The sequence below is a fragment of the Leopardus geoffroyi genome, chromosome E3, assembly GCF_018350155.1.
Source record: "Leopardus geoffroyi isolate Oge1 chromosome E3, O.geoffroyi_Oge1_pat1.0, whole genome shotgun sequence".
Classification (NCBI taxonomy): domain Eukaryota; kingdom Metazoa; phylum Chordata; class Mammalia; order Carnivora; family Felidae; genus Leopardus; species Leopardus geoffroyi.
This window is the reverse complement of record NC_059340.1, coordinates 9,796,312-9,816,676: the sequence shown is the minus strand read 5'-3', so window position 1 is coordinate 9,816,676 and position 20,365 is coordinate 9,796,312. Positions and strand designations below refer to the sequence as shown.

Below are 20,365 nucleotides of genomic sequence, written 5' to 3'. Positions count from 1 at the left end.
GCAATGGTTTCTTGGGTATGATACCAATAGCATAACAATAGTAACAACAAAAGATAGGTATATGTGGACTGGATCAAAACTTTTGTGTTTCCAAGGACACCAGCAAAAAGTGAAAAGGCAATCTACAGAATGGGAGAACATTTTTGTAAATCATAAATCTGATATGGGCCTTGTGGAATACAGAACTCTTACAACTCAACAATAAAAACTCAAGTGACCCAATTAAAATATGGTCAAAGGATCTACATAGACAGTTCTTCATAGAAGATTTACAAATGGCTTATAAGCACATTAAAAGATGCTTGACTTCAGTTGTCACTAGGGAAATGCAAATCAAAACCACAATGAGATGCCATTTCACACTCACTGGGATGGCTATATTCAAAAAGATTTAAAAAAAGGGGTGACTGGCCAGGGAGCTTGAGACCCTTGATCTCAGGTGAGTTCGAGCCCCACGCTGGGTGTAGAGGTTATTTAAAAATAAGATCTTAAAAAAAAGAAAGAAAGAACGAAAGAAAGAAAGAAACAAACAAACAAAAAAGGGCGCCCGGGTGGTTCACTTGGTTAAGCAGGCTCTTGACTTGGGCTGAGGTCATGATCTCACCGTTTGTGAGTTGGAACTCTGCATCGGGCTCTCTTCTGTTAGCATGGAGCCTGCTTTAGATCCTCTGTCCCCCTCTCTCTCTCTGCCCCTCCCCCACTTGCACTCTCTCAAAAATAAATAATAAAACATTTAAAATTTAATAAAAAATGGGGCGCCTGGGTGGCTCAGTCGGTTAAGTGTGACTTCGGCTCAGGTCATGATCTCTCGGTCCGTGAGTTCGAGCCTTGTGTCAGGCTGTGTGCTGACAGCTCAGAACCTGGAATCCTGCTTCGGATTCTGTGTCTTCCTCTCTCTTTGCCCCTCCCCTGCTTGCACTCTGCCTCTCCAAAATGAATAAACATTAAAAATAAATAAATAAATAAAAACAAAAAAAGTGCTAGCAAATATGTGGAGAAACTAGAACATACAATACCTGGTGGGAACGTAAAATGGTATAACCTCTGTGGAAAACAGTATAACTGTTCCCCTAAAATTTACACACGGAATTACCATAGGACACAGCAATTCCATTCCTACGTATACACCTAAAAAAAGTGAAAACAAGTGTTCACACAAAAATATACAGGAACGTTAATAGTAGCATTATTTGTAACGGCCCCCGAGTGGAAACGAGCCAAATGTCTAGCAGCTGATGAATGATGAACACAAGGTTGTGTCTCCACACAAGAGGATACTGGTCATCCATAAACAGGACTGGGGTCCTGCCACATGCTACCACGTGGATGGACATCATGGTTAGCGAAAGAAGCCAGACACAAAAGGACGAGCGTTGTATGGCTGCACGTATATGAAATCTCCAGAATACACAGATCCATCAAGATAGAAGGTAGATGGGTGGTTGTCAGAGTCTAAGGGGAGAGGGGAATGGGAAGTGACTGCAGCTGGGTATGGCGTTTCTTTTTGGGGTGATCGAAATAGTCTTGAATTAAGATAGGATGAGAGTTGGAGAACTTTGTGATCATGCTAAACCCCCCCCCCACTGAATTGTATACTTTATTTTTGTCTATTTATTTATTTTGAGAGAGAGAGAGAGAGAGAGAGAAGGAGAGGGAGAAAGAGGGAGGGAGGGAGAGAACATGAGCAGGGGAGGGGCAGAGAGGGAGAATCCTAAGCAGGCTCCACTCTCAGCACAGAGCCCAACACTGGACGTCCATCTCACGAACCTTGAGATCACGACCTGAGCTGAAACCAAGAGTCAGCCACCCAGGCGCCCCGGAATTGTACATTTCAAAAGAGTGACATTCATGGTAAGTGAATCCCTTTTCATTTTTTCAACAAAGGAGAAAGAATATACGAAGAGATTCTCCTGTAAAAATTGTGAACTCCCCTGCCTGAGCAGGACAAGGGACTGGGGATGGGATGACGGGCAACAGTTGACTGCATGGATGAGTTTCAAGAGGTGAATGGATAGAATAAAATAAAAGCAGTCTGGCTGTGGCTGAAAAGAGGGGTGGCACTGAAGGAATGTTCTGGTAGGAATCAGAGGCGGGGCCATGTGCAGAGGCAGGAGGGAAGAAGCATAGGAGCAGCACAGAGGATGGTGGATGATCTGCCTGAGGCCAGGATCAATCACACGGACCACAGACGGGCAAGGGGCAGCACCCTTCTATCCCCCAGGACACAGGGGAGGGGGCAGGATGGGCAAAGATACAGAAGAGGTAGGGGTGAGGAGAGAGGGGGGCCTTATTTTGTGCCCGATGGCCTTTACTGTCTCTGTGGAGGAGGAGGCCAGGTCTCTGGGGCCAGAGAGCAGAGTGGGGGTGCTTGGAAGGGAAGGAGGGGGTCTGGGAATCATGGTGAGGTTGGGAAGGGCCTCCTCATGGAATCAGAAAAGGAACCAGTGACGCACGAGAGGCTGCTGAGTAATCCTGAGGTTGGAAAGGCACTTTGGTGATTTTCACATCCATTCCTTGGAGCCTGAGTGAGGCTCTTTGTGTGCTGGGGACACTGTGCTATTGATGGCTGGTAGCTATCGGCTGCGGCCATACAGGGGTCGGCCTGCCTGGGTGTCTGCATCACTGTCACCGAGCGGGGAGGACGTCGTGGGGGTAGAGGTGCACAGCGCTTGCAAAGGAACACGGGTGATGGTGCCCAAGGGAGAGGCCCCTGCTCTGGGGAGTCGCTTCATCTGTGGGGCGGGGATGGAATGGTCAGGACTTCAGCCAATGCTGCGGTCTCCGACCTTCCCAGCCAATGCCACGTTTTTGACAACTATTCACAATCAAAGTTCAACACCCTCACTGCATCTCCAGCCACCTCGTTGCTGCCTGCTGTGGCCCCAAGGGCTCTCCATGACACCCAGGGATGCCATCGGATTGGACTCCCAACAAACAGCATGGAGGGAGGTTCAAGAAGGTGGAGAAGCCAGGCAGAGAGCAGGACTTCGTCCAGGTGCCCTTGTGCCCTTGGCCCTTCTCTGGGCTGGTGACTGTCCTCCAATCTGCAGCCTGCAGACCTGCCTGGGGTCCCTGGCTGGGGTGTGAGCCGGCACAAACGACGGGCCCCCTCCTGCTGTATGGGTGCTGTTCCCAAGCCTGACCCATCAGCATCTGTCCTGCCCTTTTAGCAGTCACCGTGCCCCACCCCCTGCCCCCAATGAGCTCCCAGTCAGTCACAGACAAAAAGGGTTTGCCTTTTCTTTTTCATCAAGGGTCCTTGAACCAGGTTTTTTCCCACGGGAAACCAGCTGCGGACCTCATTCCAAGCCACCTATTCCACATTATCTGACTTGTCCGTGAAGTGTTCATAATGAGATCTGTGTACGCCTTGGACAAACTGGGGATCCTGTCAGACTGTGCTGAAGAATGGACAACCAAAGTCAGGTGAAACATTGTCCTTGCCCTCAAGAAGCTCTCACTCTTGGGGAGGTCGGGCCAGACCATCTGAGGACTGTGGTGTGATGTGGACCTAGGACTGAGCGTCTCAGAGGTAGCTATGTCAGAGTGATCAGGGAAGGCTGCCTGGAGGAGATGGGGCTTAAGATAAGCTTTCTTCCCCCTCTCTAGGTTTATGCATGCATTTTTAACTACCTTATATGCGTGGTTTTGCATAAAGAAATTTAAATGATTTTATCAAAAATTTTTTTTTAATATTTATTTTTGAAAGGAAGAGAGACAGAGCACGAATGGGGGAGGGGCAGAGAGCGAGGGAGGCACAGAATCTGAAGCAGGCTACAGGCTCTGAGCTGTCAGTGCGGAGCCTGATTCGGGGCTCGAACTCATGAACCGTGAGATCATGACCTGAGCCAAAGTTGGACGCTCAACCGACTGAGCCACCCAGGTGCCCTCAAAATAAACGATTTTTAAAAACATGAGAAATATTTTAATATCAAAGAAAGAAGAAAGTCTCTGTGATTTTGTTTGATGGACTGGGGGATAGAGAAATTCACTCTCGTGCCGTGTGGCCCCTTTGCCATGCTTACTGGGACCGCCGATGGTAACTGGGGACACGTGTGTCTTCACTCTGGGTCCCACCAGGACTTTGACCAGAGACCCTATCTTAAACTGAGTTCCGGAAAAGGAGTCTGGTTACAGCAGCACAGAGATGCGGAATGGTGTGAGCTGTAAGGGCCCGACAGCAGCTCAGTGTGGCTGGAAGGCAGGGAGCCTGGCACATAGTGACTGGAGGGGAGCCAGGCCTTCTGTGCTAAATCAGGGAGTTTGAACTTTATCTCAGAGGCTACTGGGAGCTACTGAAGCATTTAAGCCGGGGCAGGACAGAGCTAGCAGGTGGAGGAGGGATAGTGGAGCCCAGACTGGACCGGGGAGGCTGGCTGGGAGGGCGATCAAGGTTAGGGTCAGATCCAAGCGTGGCAGAGAGGAAGAGTTGGGGGCGGCACAGGGACATTAAGGGGGCAGAACTCTCAGCCCTGCAGACATGGGGTGAGGCTGAGTGGGAGGGAGAACAGCAGGACCCTGGGAGTCTGGCTCAGGGAACAGGGGAGGGGACAGGAGCAGCAGCAATTGAGGGAAATGATTTTAATTTCCCTTCTGCCGAGGGTGTTGAGGTACGTTTTGTGTGTGTGTGTGGGGGGGGGGTCTCAGGAGCTATGTAGGGGTCCTGCCAATACAAGCCACACCGAGCAAACACGAATGAGTTTGGGAAGCCCATTCTTTAAGATCAGACAATGATGCCACAGTCTCTCATTGCCCCACCTCACAATTTACCTCAAGAGGCTCTTTTTAAAAAAATATTAAAGTTTATTTATTTGTTGAGAGAGCGAGCGAGCATGAACGGGGAAGGGGCGGAGAGAGAGGGAGAGACAGGATCCCAAGCAGGCTCAGCGCTGTCGGCGCGGAGCCCAACACAGGACTCGAACTCACAGACTGTGAGATCATGACATGAGCCCCAAACCAAGAGTTGGCCACTGAATTGACTGAACCACCCAGGCGTCCCTACCTCAAAAGGTTCTTAGAGGGGCCTGTCACCCTGTCAGCATGGAGCCTGCTTGGGTTTCTCTCTCTCTCTCTCTCTCTCTCTCTGACCCTCCCCTGCTCGTGCTGTCTCTCCAAAATAAATAAAAATCTCAAAAAAAAAAAAAAAAAAAAAAAAAAGGTTCTTAGAAACCAACACGAGGTTTCCCAGAAGGAATTTGGATTCAGATTCTGCTAGGGTATAAGGAGAACCCACCGCTGAGTGAACACCTTCCTGGCACAGGCCCCAAAGGGTTGCTACAGAGATGTCTGGTCACTTGGCAGGAATAAGTCTGGGGCTCCCTCTGGGGTCACGTGGCCCCTTTTCTGGAACCCCTATTTTCTTAAGTAGCCATTTGTCTGCATTCTGTGGCCTGGGTGCTGTTGTGTCCTGGGATTTCTCCACACTCACCCCCAAGTCCTGTCCCTTTCTGCGTGTGAATGTTTCAGGGTGTCTCCACCTTGATGTGAGCAGTGCAGGGGCGTGGTGGCGGGGCAGGGGGGGGGGGGGAGGGAAGGTCAGCGGGAGGGAGAAGGACGGGGAAATTGGGGTCTGGGTGAACTCCCTCTCTACCCACCACTGTGGTTTTTGGTTTGAATGGAATTAAGAGTATTGGGTTTACAAGAAAAACATTTTTTTGATTTATTACAACATTTATGTCCTATTGTATTATCTGCTGCCATTTCTTTTTCTAGAATGTCTGCCTCCAAAGCCAAACACATGAGTGCACGTGTGCAAACATGCACGCACGCACACAGACACAAGCACACGGGCATTTTGTGCTTAACCGATACTCTGGATTAAATCAGACTGCTCACATCGTTGTATCATTACATGACTGAGTTGACCAGACATTAGAGAGGTCAAGGTAAGCCTCTTAACCAGGTGAGGAAGGAGAAGGAGAGCAAAGTCTCTCTCTGCAGCCAGCCTGGCCCCTTGGGGGTGAGAGACTGAGGCGCGTGGCAGGTTTTCCCTGGGAAAAGAGCGCGTTGGGCTCCCCGTGGCCTACAGGAGAGTCTGGGTCACTCGGCCGGTCACACAGCCTTCCCCGGGGTCTGGTCTGCCCACTCACCTCAAACCCCAGGGCAGGCTGTGTTCCTGCCTCCTCTCTCCCTGGAGCTCCCCACCACCGCCCCATTCTGGCCTCCCCGGCCTTGGTGCCTGCTGCCTTTTCCTTGTTGAGAGCAGTGGCCGGACTCTGGGAGCCCGGTCCCAGCACCCGGCACAGGCCAGTCTTTACTGAGCGACCGTGCTGACGACGTGGGCAGAGAGGGGCCGGGTGCCCGTCTCAACAGGTCACCATCTCCCATAAAGGGGGGCCGCGCAGGCCACTCGCTGTGGCTCAGGTGGGCCACAGTTTCTCTGGGGCCGCCTGGCTCGCTTGGGGAAGCATGCGGCGGGTTATGTCGCCACCTATCGCCTGGTTTGCTCGGCAGAAGTCAGCCGGGGCCTTCCTTCGGGCTTGGCTTGAGAGGGGAAAGAACTCAAGCCCTCCTTCCGAGGACGGCACCCGGCCCTGGGCGGAGACAGAGAGGGAGAGGTTCTTGACAACCCGGTGGAAAGTTGGAACCAGGTCCTCGCCCGGCTCCGGCCGCACGGCCTGGGGCAAGCGCTTCCTCCCCTGGGCCTCAGCCACCTTCTCTCCGATGACGACGACGCCCAGGACCGCGGGTGCTGGCAGGGCTGGAGCGGGGAGAGCAAGGCTCCCCGAGCCGGGGCTGTGCGGAGGGAGCCCCGTGGAAGAGGCGGGCCGCTCCCGGTTAGTTTCGGAACCTCCCTAAGCCACTTTCCTCCTTCCTTGGCGAGTTCACCTCACAGAGCCGCGGCAGGAATGAACGGAAGCCAGGCCGCGAGGGTCCCGTCATTACCCTGCCACCACACTGCCCGCCGAGCCGCGGGGAGGCTGACTTCGTAACGCCGCCCGACGCACACCTCTCGCGAGAACGCGAAGACCAAGCCGCACACGCGGCCCGTCAACCCGGCTGTCTGCGCGCGAGAGGACACGGGGACGACGGAGAGGAAACAGGGGGGGGGGGGGGCCCTGCACGGGCCGGTGGTGGCGTGCCTCGACCGTGGGGCGTAATTACCTCTATTGTCTGCACCTGAACTTACAGAGGAGCCTAAACCGCCAAACCCACGTGAGGGAAAGAGTGGTTTCCCGAGCGCCAACTGCGTGACGCGGCCGGACGAGGCCAGTGCCACCTGGGAGGCACCTTAGTTGCCTCGTGCTGGCCTCCCGAGGAGCCCTCTCCGAAGTTTCTTTGGAGATCAGCCACATACGAGCTGGTTTCCTTGTCCTTTGGGGGCCACACGTCCCCCTGGCAGAAAGAGAAGACCCCAGTGTCCCGCTCGCACGCGCACGGGGACGCCCACCACGTTCCTACAGTCCCAGCTCCGTCCTTGCCGCCGGCTGGCACCGCAGCCCGTTCCCTCAGCATTGGACCACACTGGCCACACACGGACACATCGCAGACCATACAGAAGCCCTCAGAACACAACATGGAGCCCCCTGTCTCCCACGCCTGCGCTTGCCAGAAGGGCCACTGGGAAGTCTGAAGTGCTTTCTTCCAGTTCTTATTCACATACGTATATTCAAACTCCCATGTGTCGTTCTCCAGGTTCTGTCTTAGGTCGAAGCCACGAAGTGTCCCCAGGACAGCGGCACTGGGAGCTCTCTCGCCACTCCCCTTCGAAGGACTTCCGGTTGCTTCCAGTTTTGCCACGGCCCCAACCAGTGGCACAGGAGCCGCGCCTTTAGTCTGCAAGCGTTAAGTGGTCTCAAAGGACAGAGGATTTATTACAGGTGGGACCTGCCGGGTTGAAGAGTGTGTATTCCAACTCGTCGTGCTTCCAAACGGTCTTCCCAGGAGGCTTCAGCCCAGAGTGACCTTCCTGAAACACCCACCTGGGACCACTCCTCTGCTAAAGCTTTCGGCGAGTATCCCGAAAGGAAAAGCTGGCGAAAGAGGCCGAGAGGGGAGCGGGCGGTGATGGGGCGGCTCCCACTGCTCGAGGGTGCTGTGTGCACCACACACGCGCGTACGTGTACGCGCACGCTGTGGGGGGTGCAGGCAAGGCTGGGACAGGAGTTAAGCAGCAAGAACTGAGGGAGAGGAGGTCGGTGAAGACTGAGGAGTGAAGACACCAGAGTGGCACTTAAGACAGCGGGGCCGTGCGGCCACCCCGGAGGCCAAAGAGGAGAGCGCAGGTGGGTGGATGGCCTTGCTGGGTGTGGAGGCAGGGCTGGGCGAGGTGCTCGTGCAGGGCGGGGGTGTGGTTTTGGTCTGGAGGGGTTGAGGGAGGTCTGACTCCAGGTGATCCCAGGTCATGGTCATGAGGTCTGGAGCTGATCTGGGAACCATCGGCAAGGTTTCCGCGGCTTCTCAAGAAAACCGTTCTTCTGAGACTACCAGAGGGGTCACCCAGGGAGGCCTCTCAGCACCCTTTCTCCCCAGGCACAGTGAGAGGGCCCAGCCTGCCCCGGGAAGACTTGGCTTTTTGCAGAGGGTCAGGGTCAGGTGCCTCTTGGGTCAGGAAACATGTCCGGCCCTGTGGTCTGGCTGGGCCACTTGTGAGGCCTTGGCCGTTGGCTGTGTGGACTACACATGTGAAGTTCCGGGAGTGATTCTGAAGAGTGAGGGGTGGGGCATGGTAATAAGAGTGAGACCAAAGGGCTGCCCGAGGGTTGGGAAGAAATCAAAAGCTTCCAGCTCGGAAATTCAGGGAAGAGCCTAAGAGGGAAACGCCCGCTGGATCTGACTGCCCCACAGGTCAGGGTGAGACACCGGGAAGGCAGTGGGCTGGGGAGTAACTGGCAGCAAGAGTGAAGCCAGTGTAGACAACACCCTTGAGGAAGGTCGGCCAGGAAGGAGGATGAGGGTCGGGAAGGGTGAGGAGGGAGGGCACAGGGTTGACAGAAGGACCCAAGGGCGGCGTGGCCGCGGTGGGAAGGCCCGGCGCATTCGTGTGAAGACCGAGACAAAGCTGTGGGGTGGCCTGTGGGGCTCAGGGCCAGAGCCCGGATGGGGCACCTCCCGCCTCAGCACCCGCAGGGAGCCAGGCCCCAGCCCAGGGGGAACCACATGGGGGATAGCTGGCTCCAGCGTTTCTACTGGATTTGTCCCACAGCAGCACCTCCCCACAGAAGGGAGGTTTCAAGGGAACCCCCGTCCCAACGCGTGGGCATCTCATTCCTGGGTACGTCAGGAAGAAGTGCTCTGGAGAAGAGGCCCAGTTCTGCTCTTGCCAATCCCCTTGGTCTTAACGAGCAGCTGTCCCTCTACCCCCCCTACTGACTTCACAAATTTAGTTGAATTCACACAATGTATACTGGATCTTGCCAGGACAGGGAAAGGTTTTATTTATTGACAACGAAAACATGTGTAACGTAATTCTCTCTCTAAAACAGAAAACCCCATAAAATACACAAAGCAATCTCTATCTGTATTTACCCAGGGACATTAACAGCCGGAAGGGGGGCTGAGACTGGGAGAAAAGCCAAGGACTAATTCCATTAAAAAAAAAAAAGAAAAGAAAAAGAAAAAAACTGAATTAAAAAAAAAATAGCATTTTCCTGCTTGTCAGTAGCTGCACTTCCCCCTACTCCGTGTATGAAAACGTGAAACAGAAAACAGCACCTGTGAAAACACACTTCGGCCGTGCCAGGCAGAGATGAGGCAATGGCCCAGGGCTGGGGAATTCCTGCCCCGACTTCCAAGCAGGTCCCTGCAACACAGTCTGCCCTGGGCGGTTCTTTCCCAAAAGCCCTCCTGCCCCCAACGACGACGGACAACTCCAGCAGCCTGGCTCCTCTTGTTTGAAGTTTAGTCGGAGAACCTAGGAATCAGGCACAGCAGTTAGGAATCCAACAGGGCTCAGTTGCCCCACACTGAGCCCTCAGCTGCAAGGGCCACAGGCGGTCACGGCCACCCATCAGAAGGAGCCAGAGCCGGTCAGTCCCAGGTCTGTGGTGACGACACTAGACGGGGTCGGGGAACAGATGCATGGCTGTAGAGCCCCTACTGGATGGACTCTGGGAAACGGTAACCGATTAACATGGCGGATCTGAAAGGCGAAATCACGAACACAGGACAGTCTCAGAAAATCAGAACAGAAAGGACCCTCACTTCATCCAGCTCAACTTCATTTTTCAAATGAAGCCCCAAAAATAAAAGACTAATTTTTGAATGCAGGTAGAGCCTTATTCATTAGAATTTCTCAACTGTTCCACAAGGAGTGACACTTCCTTAGCCATTTAAAGATGTGAAAAACACCCCGAAGAGTCCAATATAGAAGCTATCTCAGCCATCTCAGTGGGATACCACCCACTGAGAAGCCATCTCAGTGGGATACCACCAAAGACCTGTAAAACACACTGGGGAGCACGAGCCACCAGGATGTCACCACACTAAGAGCCTGGACAAACGTTTCCCAGGCAGCTCCATGGCACAACCGCCATCACACTCCACACTGGTGCAGAGAGACAGGGTGGCGCTTTATCCAGAACCAGAAGACCGCAGTTCAACTCCTGGCTGCCACTACTTCTGCTCTGTGCTCCTGTTTCCTCATCTATAGACCGTGCACGATACTATGAACTTCACCAAGCTGGTACGATCGTGACAGTTATCTGAAGGAGGGCATGTGACAGATGCCATTATAACAACTACTGATGGTTCTGCAGTCTTTGCCCACCATCCCTCCTCCCTGATCCCCTGGCACTAAACACTGGCCCCAGAGCTGCAGAGTGTGGGTACACAGAGGGCTGGGAGGCTGGGTGTGCATTCCCAGCACTGGGGCAAGCAGATGTGCCAGTAAGGATACTGCCTCCACTCCCTTCATGCAGGACAGCAGTTTCTGAGGGGAGGAGAAGCCCGCGTGGGACGCTCCCCCTGGTGCAGGAGCAGCAGCCCAGAGCAGGGAGGGGAAGGCCAACGCTTCCTCCTCCAGTTGTCCATCTTGTCTCTCATTTAAATCTATGAAGAGCGCTTTTTGTTCCTATAAATACTGTGGAACTCTTCTCATTATAAGCCTTTGTTGGCCACCTTTATCCCAAATTACAGAAAAACATGGCACCAGTAAAACATGGCCATGAACTGTGAGATCATGACCTGAGCTGAAGTCAGACCCTTAACCGACTGAGCCACCCAGGCGCCCCTATTTATTTTTAAAAGTGAGCGAGCATACACCCAAGAGGGGAAGGCACAGAGAGAGACACAGAGAGAGAATCCCAAGCAGGCTCCATGCTGTCAGCACAGAGCTTGATGTAGGGCTCAAACTCATGAACTGTGAGATCATGACCTGAGCTGAAATCAAGGGTCAGATGCCTAACCAAGCGAGCCACCCAGGTGCCCCTGGAGAAGCTTTTTAAGAAAAGAGGGACTGTTGTGGCTGCCCTGTGGGGAAGAGATTGAAGGGGCATGAGAACTGCATGGGGAGAGCAAGGCTCTCTAACCTAGGCTCTCAGGCTGCTCTGCCCAGCACACTGAGGTGGGAGCTGCAAAGCGGGTCCAGGCCTTCAGAGACTGGCAGCTTCACTCTTCTGTTGGGCAGCGCTGTGCTGCCCAACATGTATCCCCATGTATTCCTCCACAAACCCAAGCTGCCACACCAGAGCAACCACTCTAAGGATGTCACACTGGACAGGCCACGTGTGGGCTCCAGTCAATAGTCCACACACATGCCTGATTAGAATGAGGCCTCTTCTCTACAGCCCCAGAGGTGGGAGGCGTTTGCTGCACCATGCCGGGCATCCAGACAAGGGAGGGATGGGGTGGGACCACACAGGATGCGTGAGGGCAGAAACATCAAAAGCACTTTCCTGTCCAAACCCAAGCGAAGTTATGAAGAAACAATAGGCTGGCAGTAATCTCATGAGGACCTCTGATGCAATCACACCGAGAAATGTCTAGCTGTAGGGCCAAAACCAATCTGACATCACCTCTGATCACTTGCAACTGCTGTCCAGCTTGAGGCCTAACAGGACTTCAGAACCTACTGATGAAACAAGACAGAGCTCAAGCCCCAGAATCAGTAAGGGGAGAGGGAAACCCACCAGAGCATCCGTGGAGCATGATTTAGTCATTCCACTATGAATGCTACCGTTTGTTGTACAAACATGAAGAGTCAGTCTACCATTAAAGTGTAAGAAGCAGTTAATTTACCCTGTATGGATGTGAACCCTTTGTTCTGGGTATTATGAGTCCATAAACAGAAATTTGGGTACAACTATTTATTACTGTTTTTTAAAGATTTTATTTTTAAGTAAACTCTACACCCAACGTGGGGCTCAAACTCACAACGACCAGGAGTCGCTTGCTCCTCTGACTAAGCTGGCCAGGCGTGCTGGGAAAACTATCTGTTATTTATTTATTATTGTGAGAGAGAGACAGCACGAGTGGGGGAGGGGCAGAGAGAGGGAGAGAGAGAAGCCCACGCAGGCACTGCACTGTTAGCACAAAGCCTATGCAGGGCTCAAACCCAAGAGCTGTGAGATCTTGACCTGAGCCAAAACCAAGAGTCAGACACTTAACCGACTGAGCTACCCAGGCGCCACTCCCCACCCCCACCAGGAAAACTACTTTAGACATTTGAATAAAAAATAAAGATGTATATCCCAATTCAAATTAAGGATGGAAATAAACTGCCAATAGTTTAGAACCCTAAACCTAAAAAAAGAACTATAAAAATACTAGAAGGAAACAAGACATTACTTGCTGGCCAAGGGGAAGCATAAACAGACAAATGAGAGTAATGGAGGAGAGACAAACTGATGAGGCCCCTCTTACAGGTAGTCTCACTCCCTGTCCCCCAACTCCATTCAACAGCAACATGCTCTTCTGACTGAGCCAGCCAGGTGGCCCCTGAAATGTATTTAAATGCATATTACATAATAGAAAATACATAATTCTATTTGTGGGAAACACCGCATATACACCCACATTCTCAAATATTCACAAAAAACCTTCAGGAAGGACACATATAAAACGTCAACACTGGTTACCTCTGGAGTGTGGGCTTGGGGACTGAGAGCTTTTACTTCTCAACCTTTTTTAAAAAAAAAAAAAGCCTATAAGCATGTAGCATTTTCATAATTTAAATTTTACTACTGACACACAGCTGTCAGTATGGGTGGGGTGAGTAGAGGAAGCAGCATGCAGAATGCTGATCATGGTCATGGGTAATGCATACATGGGGAGGTCGACACGCCATCCTTGCTACCTTTAAATAGGTTTGAAAATCTCCATTTTATTATTATTATAGCTTGAAAATAATCAACTGAAAAAAAAAAAAAAACTCGTCTCAATCTAGTTCGTATCCTGTGCAGTGACTTCAGACATAAATGCTGTGATCAATATTCATTCAGTGTGAACACATTCCCAGGAACGGATGGTAGAGAGAACCGCCAAGATCAGACACTGGGATTTTAGGAGGTTCAGGTAGTTGAATTTTCACACTGGAACCAATAAAAAGTAACACTTGAGCACAAATAAAAAGATACCAAAATAGAAAAGTTCACATTTTGCAAAACCAAATCTCGTAGCACACGGAGGCACAGTCAGAGGAAAAGGTCAGCATGTCTCCAGGGCTCACAGAAAGATAAGCTCAGAGACCGGCGAAGACAAAAGCGGCCCCACTTAGGCAGGGAACCCAGACCACGTTCCAGCAAGCAGACGCCCGCTGAATACATTCATACTCAACAAGCGGCTTCCGAGGAGCGCAGAGCCAGGCCTGGGGAAAAGGCAGTCAATGTGAAAGAGAGACTCAAGTGAGGATACAATCGGTGTCTACAATAGCTGCACACAAAAGTGAGCAGTAACCAGAGAAGAGTGTGAAAGTGTAACAGAGGAGCCTGGGAGGTGATGAAATCCTGGAAGCCCGAGCCGGAGGCTGCAGAACCCAGGATGTGGAGGCTGGAGGCGGGAGTCCAAAGCCCTGGGCTGGGCAGGGTGAGCTGGGTTCCCACGGCGTCGGGTGCCAGACCCACCCGGTCTCCCTGCCCTCTCCGGCAGCACTTCTGTCTAGTGCCACTCAGGGAACCAGAGTGAAGGGCCCACCTTGAGCGGCATCTGTGAGATACACCCGTAATGGTGGGCTGTTGAAAAAAGTGATGAAAGCTGTGGATCCCTCTTCAAGATCCCAGCCAATGCACAAACATTGCACATAAAGGTGAAGATTCACAGATCCTCCTGGAAGCTGTTTAACTGGTTCTCTTTCTCCAAAAGCATTACTCAGCCCATCGGAAGAACCTAGCCTGGGTATCTCAAGTAATTCCATGGTGGGGAGAATTATTTTAGAAGGAGCCAGAACCCATTCACACTCTTGTGACGTGCTGATCTGGCCTATAAGGTCCTCCAATCTGCCACTCCTGCTCCTGCCACCCTGCCAGGCGGCTGTTCAAAGCAGACACTTGCTGCTGGGCCCGCCTTCGACTGCCCCTGCTTCTGTGGCTCCATGCTGACTCCTACTATTGCTGGCCTCTTGGCCTCCCTGGTGGTCCTCCAGCTCAGCAATCTGCCCCTTCCCTAGGCCACATTCCTCTACTTCTTAGTGCCGGCCTGAGTCAGGGGCCATACAGTGGTGTTCCCTGCCGCTGGGAACCCTTTCAAGCTCTGAGTGGTCCCTCCAAGCCCACCCTTTCTAGGCTAAGCTGAACCAAGTATGGCCCAGTCCAGTGGAGATGGCCAGGACCCACAGCATAGCCCTGCTGCACTTCCGATGACAACTGTCAGAGCTTATGGCCATCAACCTCCACGGTGCAAAGGTGGAAGCAGCAGGGCACGTGGTCCAAGGGGTAAAAAGTGCCACCCAACTGCTACCTTCGTTTCAAAATAAGGTTTATATCATTTAACATGTGAGGTTTCTAGTACCATCCAACCCCTCTCCTCACACAAAAAGGTCTGGAGAAAAGGCCTGCGCTGCCATGGACCACAGACCAGCTGCATCCACATGACATGGGAATGTTAGAACCCTAAATTCTCAGGCCCTACTGCCCTGTGGAACCAGAAGCTCTGGAAGCTGTGCTCACACTCTACCCTCTCGCTTCCACTCACTCCACACCCACAGTGCTCTTGCCCTTTGTTCCCGCTTCTCCACTGCTGCCCGGGTCACCGTAAGTTGCCACTGGCAAATCCAATGAACATTTTTCAGTCCTGGTCTTTTGAGTCCTCTGTGCTGCTAGATTTGACCCTCCTGGTTACTCTTTGAAATCCGAGCCCCTAGTCGGTCTGCACCTTTTCTGGAGTCAGAGGCCCCTCTGAGAAATGATGGCAGGCATGGATTCTGGGGATACACACAGCTATGATGCCCACCATAGACTCCTGACTAAACCTCCTGTTCTACTTTGCTGTTTTCACAGTGGCTCGTTCTCCTCCTGCTTTCTGTCCTCTTTTCTCAGCTCAAAGCTGGTACTCCGGGGTCCAACCCTGGCCTTCCTTCCTCTTTCTACCCCTCCTCCTGGGTGACCTCATTCCCATTCCTGGGCATACTGCCCTGCAGATACTTGTGGCTGCCACCTGCTCTCCAGCCCTCCAGCTGTCTGCTAGCCACCCCCACCTACATGTCCTGTAGTCACCTCAAATTCCTCAAGCCCCAGATAAAAGATCCCCATCTTAAAACTCTTTCAGTTGCTAACCCCTCCATGGACCCAGTTATTGGAGCTGGAAATCTGGGGATCATTCTTGATTCCTTCCCCTGCTGCAATACCAAACTGTGATTCTTGCCACCAAAAGCAGTCCCTGAATTTCTTCTCTCTCCACTCACCCCGTATCTGCATTCAGGCCCTCATCTGCTAGCTGTGAGGTTGGCTGTGGCAGTCTCCTGGTCCCAGGGTTTCCCCCTGATCTCCATTATTCCCCCAGCCACCAGAAGGGATTACTACGAGAGAGGAAAGATTCCAAAGAAGGCTGTTACGGTGACCTTATTTGGGATACAAGGATTAAGTGCAGAACATTTAGGATGTAGGATTGTGAGTTGTCTTTAAGAGATGTGTGGTTTCCCAGCAGTTGTTGTTATAAATGCATCCCCCAAAGATGTCCATGTCTTAACATCTGGAACCTCACACTATGTATGTATGCTACCATTAGAGTGGCAAGGAGAACTTGCCATTAAATTAAGGATCTTGAGATGGGAGATTAACCTGGATTACTTGGGTGGGCCCAGCACATTCAGAAGGATCCTTCCTTGCGAGGAGGAGGCAGGAAGAGGCAGGAGGGTCAGAAAAAGAGAAGAGAACGGGACAGAAGAAGAGAGGAGGGAAGGATAGAGAGAGAGAGATTCATGGCAGGGGGAGACTGAAGATGCTATGCTGACGGCTTTGAAGATGAAGAAAGGGGCCACTAGCCAAGGAATGCAAGCAGCCTCTACGGGCCATTTGTTCTAGTGGCAATAGGAGTACAGAGGAATTTGCTCTATCCTCATGGATATCACAATAAACTCACCTACCCCCTGCCCCAAAAAAGAAAACCACAAACAAACAAGCCCTATGATAGATCAGGATGCCAACAAGAATTGTAGAGAAAATGCCCGCATCTGTCTCTCACAGCCTTTCTGGTTCCGACTGTGAAAATGACCGTTGTGGGTGTGGTCACAACAGGGCAGACTGTGTCCTCTGTGCTAGAGGTGATTTTTGCTCATAGCTCCCTCCCTTTGTCTATTAGATTTGAAAACCGTTCACTGGATTCTTGAAACTTTGGGGCTCATCCCAGTTCCTCTCGGCTTCACCCCCATGTTTCTAGCTTCTCTGCAAAACCCTGAGGAGGGCAGCCAGGAAAACCAGCTAAGACTGTCTTCTCCCTCAGGTGTCCCAAGACACTAAGACACTTGATGTTCATTCCTTATTGCTTAGCCTCTCTCCGTTCATTATGTGCGCCTGTGCCCTTGTTCACCTAGATCGGTGTCTGGGATTACATATGCCTGGAGGCAGGGTTTATGAACCGGGTTAGGAACCCAAGAAATTAAAATGGACTAAGCCAACATCTGACAGAACCTCAGGAAATACACAGTGACCCTACAGATCCGATCACTTCATCCTACACATGATGTGATGGAAGCCCAGAGGGGTTCGAGAACTTTGCTACAGTCACAGCAAGGGAGTGAAGACGGAGAAGCCCAATTTCCCATTTATCAACCCTGCAGTGAATGGTAAAGGGCACTTCCACAATTGTAGATTTTGAAAATTAGAAAAAGGAACCTAGTGATCTCCTGCAATTTAATTAAGTAGCCCTCACTGATACCTCATGCAGAGAGAGCACAGAATGGACTGAAGTAAACCTTAGGAGGAAGCAGGCTTCAGGCCCATCACAGGTGCCAAGAGAGGATGTGAAGAGGAGTGACGGGGCCAAAGAAACTCTGCCAGGGGAAATGCTTTCCCAGGCAGGGGTAGAATGAAAAGGTGCCAACCTGAGTGGAGTTATTTATAGTCACACAACAAAGGGATGACTTCAGTGATACCTCCTGAGCTGGGAGAAAAGGCATTTCACAGATATTCAAAAGATCAAGGGACTGTGTCTAACAGTTTGCCTGAAAAACCGACAGGGCCCTCATCTGACAACAAGGGAGCGCCTGCCTGGCCCAGTTACCCTGGGGAAAATACAACTACATTTTGAGGAGAGAAAAAAGAAGTTGGAGATTCAGAGGAAAAAAAAAAAAAAAGTGGAGACTCAGAGGAATAAAGTCAGAATAATAATATATAAAATTACAAAAATACCTTTAAATGAGTTATTTGTTCAGGACTCAGACGAGTCTAACTGGAGGCATGAAACATCCTTATAGACTCAAGCGTCGATTTGTGAGTTTCTTCTTAATCTCTTTGGGAAGAGCGGGATCAAAGAGATTCCCCATCTAGATCCAGTCACATACTGGATATGGGGAAAAGATGATTTGCTCCTAGGGTTTCCTGGCAACGGACTAGCCCGGCCGGACACAGGAAGGCTATTTTGGAACGAGGGAACCCCTGACCCCAGAGGACATCTCTAGCTTCTGTGGTGGCACCAAGCTCTGTGGGGCCTGCTGCTTTAGTGCTCACTTCAGGCCAACTCTCTGAAGCAGGACGAAATCTCAGAATTTCAGCGAACAGGAATGTATTCTCTGCAGCATGGCCTTTATTTCCATCTGAGCCTCCTGGGAGCTGCTCTGGCTTCCCAGAAAACATTCTTCTTCTTTTTTTTTTTTTTTTTTAAGTCTGTTAAGATACTCTTTCCCTGAGGCTGGCCACACAACATGGCTCAATCCTCTTAATTCTACAGCTCAAAGGCTTCAGCTTAAGTATGGAAAGCAGGAAAAAAAGGAAGAAATTCTTAAACATCTAAGTGAGGGAGAAAAATCCATGGGCACCTGGTGGTAACACTCCAACTGAAGAGAGCTGCTGAATATATTTAAAGCTTCAGATATCATCTGGGGTTTAGATTTCAAATCCAATGAAAATGGTCAGAGTTGTTTATTCATAAGCACAAAGACCTCCACAGGGAAAGGGTCTAATTCTTTGAGCTTCATGCCTTTCCCAATCTGTAAAGTGGAAACAATCATTTCTCCCTCAGGAATGTCGGAAAGATGAATGGGTTTGAGAACAGACCTACAATAGTGCTCGGACTCCAGGAAGAACTGTTGAAAACCCTTCACTTGGGGCACTCCTGCTAGCTCATTACGGAGCTCGGCCTTACTCCCCTAGGTCAGACAGAAGCATAACGTGAATTCCAAAAGCCATACAGAAACAGTGACATGTGTAACTGTATCAATAGGCAAAACAGCTGGGAGAATATTTCAAGTTACATAACATTTAATTAACATCCTTCACATAAAAAAGGGTTTTTACAAATATAAAGACCCAAAACGAGAGCAGGCAAAGGAGATCAAGAGGCAAGTTGCTTTAACAGTAGAGAGAGCCAATTAAAAACACAAAAAGCCGCTCAACTTCACTAGAAATTGGAGATGTACAGTTAAGATAATGTAGCACTTGTGTCCACTGTTTCAGCCAGAAAAATCCACCTGAGGAAAAATTTGGGGGGAAACTATTGTTAAGAGCTGGGGCCCAGTGCAAATCCCCTTCCTTCTGGTATTTAAGGATCTCAAAGCATTTTGATTGGTTCTCACCTGCTCAGCCTTAAGAGTGAGTGAGTGGATATCCTGCCCGGGTATACAGAAGTTTTTTATTTTAAGTTTATTTATTTATCTTGAGAGAGACAGAGACAACATGAGTGGAGGAGGGGCAGAGAGAGAAGGAGAGAGAAAATCCCAAGCAGGCTCCGTGCATCAGCACAGAGCCCGACGCGGGGCTCAAACTCACAAACCATGAGATCATGACCTGAGCTGAAAACGTGAGTCTGACACTTAACTAACTGAGCTAGCCAGGCTCCCCTAACAGAACTCCTGATCAATTTTTCTATTGCTACGTTCTAAAGTGTGAACAGGCAACCAAAAAACAACTGTGGAAAGTCTGCAACATGAAACATGGAAAAGAGAAAGATGAAAGCAAGTAAGCAGAAAAATAAACATTTCAGAAAACAAAAGAAAATGTGCAAGAATGGTCCTTATTTTTTTTAGAGGTACATAAGGAAACGGGAAATCCTTGTGGATGAAATGACAGTATTATTAGGATCCACTTCAAATTACCCCGACAGTGCTAGGGGTGGGGAAGAAATGGGTGGGGTCACAGATGGAAACACTGGTTCTATGTTGATACTATTAAACCTGAATGCTGAATACATGGGGGAAATCCTATTATTCTACTTGTCTAAATTTGAGATATTTCATAATACAAAGGTGGAGAGAGAGGGAAACTATAAAAGAGGGAAATCTGAAAAGATCTCGTGGTTTCAAATATTTGCTGAAATGAAAAAAAGCCAACAGGAGAGAGTTGGAAATGAGGTATGTTTCCTGGCAGGAGGCAGGGCAGTGAGTTAAGAGAGACAATTTTACAGAAACGTAAAGGTTTATGGGTGGCTCAGTCAGTTAAACGTCCGACTAGGGCTCAGGTCATGACCTCATGGTTTGGGAGTTCCATGGTCTCTCATTGGGTTCTGTGATCATAGCTCAGGGTATGGAGCCTGCTTCAGATTCTGTGTCTCCGTGTCTCTCTCTCTCTCTCTGCCCCTTCCCTGCTTGTACTCTCTCTCAAAAATAAATATTTTAAAAAATGTAAAGAAACATAAAGGACATAGAGGATCCCTGCAGAAGGTCTAACATCCAACCAACAGGAGTCCTAGAACAAGAAGAGAGGGAAAAAGAAGGGGGGAAATGTCATTAAGGAAATATAGAAGAATGTCTTAGCTCTCAAGAACATGAACCTCTAGAATTAAGGTACCTATGTGAAGGACTTGAGCATCTGGGGGCACCTGGACACACGCTGAAGTTTTA

At 50.5% G+C, this 20,365-nt stretch overlaps 2 protein-coding genes across 6 annotated transcripts in view; one reads left to right on the top strand and one right to left on the bottom strand.

The window, feature by feature from the left end:
- The first annotated feature begins 5,658 nt into the window (after positions 1–5,658).
- TRIM50 (tripartite motif containing 50) overlaps positions 5,659–20,365 on the top strand; it is a 47,016-nt gene continuing 32,309 nt past the window's right edge. The window contains exon 1 of the mRNA XM_045460254.1: positions 5,659–8,225. The gene's annotated coding sequence lies outside the window, so the exon portion shown is untranslated. The remainder of the gene's footprint in view (positions 8,226–20,365) is intronic.
- Positions 9,741–20,365, bottom strand: part of FKBP6 (FKBP prolyl isomerase family member 6 (inactive)) — a 29,143-nt gene continuing 18,518 nt past the window's right edge. Inside the window, exon 9 of one of the 5 annotated variants that reach the window (XM_045460256.1) lies at positions 9,741–9,853. The gene's annotated coding sequence lies outside the window, so the exon portion shown is untranslated. Of the gene's footprint in view, positions 9,854–9,972; positions 10,082–10,536; positions 10,644–18,765; positions 18,998–19,277; positions 20,211–20,365 lie in introns of those variants that run through there. The other 4 variants (XM_045460261.1, XM_045460258.1, XM_045460260.1 and 1 more) reach the window with 4 other exon arrangements.